The sequence below is a fragment of the Notolepis coatsorum genome, assembly GCF_963971535.1.
Source record: "Notolepis coatsorum genome assembly, chromosome: 8".
NCBI lineage: Eukaryota > Metazoa > Chordata > Actinopteri > Aulopiformes > Paralepididae > Notolepis > Notolepis coatsorum.
The window spans coordinates 33,522,248-33,525,687 of record NC_140172.1 but is presented as its reverse complement, the minus strand read 5'-3'; positions in this window follow the sequence as shown (position 1 = coordinate 33,525,687).

Below are 3,440 nucleotides of genomic sequence, written 5' to 3'. Positions count from 1 at the left end.
AGGCTGCCTCCACATGTATCGGAGGGGACATGTGATGCAAGGCTTCTATCCTCCCGACAACCGGCCAGTGGGGGGCATATGCGAGCAACGATCAGGACAGGGGAGGGAGAATTGGCATGAGAGGTAAATTGGGATGGGGAGAAAAATCACAGAAAAAGGAGAAGAAAAAGAAAAGAAAAAAAACTACTCTTTTACATTCATGTTGTTCATCCTTTATGCTCTAGAAAATGAAATGAGACTGTGGCCTTTTACGGATTCCACAGCGCTGGTCCTGCCCGGCCAGAAGTGCTGGCATGGTCCTGCCCGGCCAGAAGAGCTGGGATGGTCCTGCCCGGCCAGAAGAGCTCGGATGGTCCTGCCCGGCCAGAAGAGCTGGCATGGTCCTGCCCGGCCAGAAGAGCTTGGATGGTCCTTGTTATGGTTTGAAACCGACCCCAACAGCACGGCACAGACAGGTAGTTCAGAGTTAGCCAAAGACTAGGGCGTATTTATTTCTGAAACAGGAATGAGCGAAATAACAATAAGAACAACAAAGGGGAGAATGTTCTTGGCAGAGTTGTCTGCGGCTCTGCAGATCGTCCCGGTATTGAGATGGAGAAGCGGCGAAGCGCCACTGCCTCTGCGGCTCTGCAGCTACTCCAGGATCCAACTCGGGGAGGAACAGAGAGAGAGAGTGGTCAATAAACAAGCCAACGGAATACAGAGGCAGTCCAGTCCTCCTTAGCTGAGTCCAGTATAATCACACGTGACTTAATCTTGAGTGTTACCAACACACAAGTTTAGCTGAGCCCAGTACAAAACAAAAACGGCAAATCTTCAGTGTTATCCAAACACACAAAAAACAGAGAATCCAAAAGGTTCGTTCCAAAAACTCACCAAAGCGCAAATGCGCAAAGCGGGCAACGAGGAACAGCTCCAACGGATGATAGAGATACACAACAGCGGCGACTTCCATAGACGTCCTGAAGAAAAAACAGACGAGGCACAACAACGGGGGGAACAGGCAGTAGCAGTGGTAATCCAAAACGACCCGACAAAGAATGATAGAAACCCCAGAGTATATGAAGGGCTCAGGTGAGCTGATTGCAACACACATCAGGTGCGTGATGGTAATTGGTACTTGACCTTGAAGTGTGCGTTCGGCAACGGGCCAATCCTCACAGTACCCCCCCCCCCTCCACGGGAGCCACCCGGCGACCTACCCCGCCTCGGCTTGCCCGGATGGGACCGAAGGAAGCCGGTGATCAGGGGCACTGGAGAGGGGGACAGAGACAGAGGCCCGGAAAGGGGGACCGGGGACAGAGGACCGGTGAGGGGGGCTGGAGACGGGGACAGGGACCCGGTGAGGGGGGCTGGAGACAGGGACAGGGAACCGGCGAGGGGGGCCGGAGACGGAGACAGGGGCCCGGTGAGGGGGCTGGAGACAGGGACACAAGGGGAACCCCGGGGCGAATGACAGGAGGAGCTCCACCCCCTGATGGTGCCGGAGGACCAGGCGATGTGGGGCTCATGCAGCGCGAGCCAGGGCCGACCCAGAACTACTGGGACAAGAGGGGATCTGGTAATAAAAAACTGGAGTCTCTCAACATGGTTACCAGCAACGGTGAGGAGGACAGGACAGGTGTGTTGAGTGATGTCAGCCAGGCGGTGAGGATCCAGTGCCAAAACCTCCAAGGGCCTCTCGAGGTCCTCAAGTGGAATGTTGGCCCGGGTGGCAAACTCAACGTCCAGGAAACTCCCATCAGCACCAGAGTCAATGAGTGCACCCACCGTCGCCCGCTGGTCCGCCCAGGCTAGGGTGACGCTCGTCAGACGGTTAGGTGGTGCACGGGTGTGGGAACAGGAAAAACGGCTCACCAGGATCTCCCGGGGTCCCGGCGAGCCTGGTCCTCTTGGCCGGGTAGGGCAATTGGAGATACGGTGTCCATCCCGGCCGCAGTAGAGACAAAGGCCGGACCAGAGCCTGGACTCCCGTTCGGCCGGGCTAAGGCGGGTGCGTCCCAGCTGCATGGGTTCCTCCTCGGTCACAGCTCGGGAGGGGAAAAAACCACCAGTCATGGAGGGGGCAGGATGGTCAGCAGAACGGTCACGAGGACGGGGGGTCTGGGGAACGTCTGGGGGTCCCAGTCGTGCTCTCTCACGCCCTCTCTCCCGGAGGCGTCTGTCGATGCGGATAGCGAGGCTGATTAGGCCCTCGAGAGAATCGGGCTCCTCTTGGGTCGCGAGCTGGTCCCTTACAGTGTCGTTGAGCCCCTTCAGGAAGGTGAGATGAAGCGCCCGATCATTCCAACCTCTCTCGGTTGCGGCCAGTCTGAACTCCAGCGCGTAGTCGGTGACACTGCCACTGTCCTGCCGGAAGGTGCCCAACTGAGCTCCTGGGTCCTGGCCACGAGCTGGGTGGTGGAAAACCCTTCGGAGCTCTGCCACGAAGTCTGGGTAGGAGAAACAAAAATCGGCCCTCATAGACCAGGAAGCAGTGACCCACTGTGCTGCTCGGCCCGTGAGCAGGTTAGTCATGTAAGCTACTCGGGCTCCCTCTGACGAAAATCGGCTGGGTTGATGAAGGAAAACCAACTCACATTGCATGATGAATGTGGCACAATCCTCAAAGTTACCCTCGAACAGACGTAGTTCTGCCGCGGCTGCAGGTGGTAATCTGGCTGAGACTCCTGGGACAGGTGGGGTTAAAAGCAGGGTGTTCAATGCTGCACTGAGAGCCTGTAGCTGGTGCAGAATAACAGCCTGCTGATTACCCTGGGTAGTCTGCTGGGTGGCCAGAGTGTCAAGGGCATCCAGAATAAGCTGGACCTGGGCCCGGAGGTCCTGTACAGCCGCCGCAGCCGCACCCAACTGTTGGGTGTGGTCGTTGACCAACTCGATCTGGACCGCCAACGCTGCCCTAACTCTGTCTGTGTCGGCTGGGGTCGACATGGTCGGGTCGTAATGTTATGGTTTGAAACCGACCCCAACAGCACGGCACAGACAGGTAGTTCAGAGTTAGCCAAAGACTAGGGCGTATTTATTTCTGAAACAGGAATGAGCGAAATAACAATAAGAACAACAAAGGGGAGAATGTTCTTGGCAGAGTTGTCTGCGGCTCTGCAGATCGTCCCGGTATTGAGATGGAGAAGCGGCGAAGCGCCACTGCCTCTGCGGCTCTGCAGCTACTCCAGGATCCAACTCGGGAGGAACGGAGAGAGAGAGAGTGGTCAATAAACAAGCCAACGGAATACAGAGGCAGTCCAGTCCTCCTTAGCTGAGTCCAGTATAATCACACGTGACTTAATCTTCAGTGTTACCAACACACAAGTTTAGCTGAGCCCAGTACAAAACAAAAACGGCAAATCTTCAGTGTTATCCAAACACACAAAAAACAGAGAATCCAAAAGGTTCGTTCCAAAAACTCACCAAAGCGCAAATGCGCAAAGCGGGCAACGAGG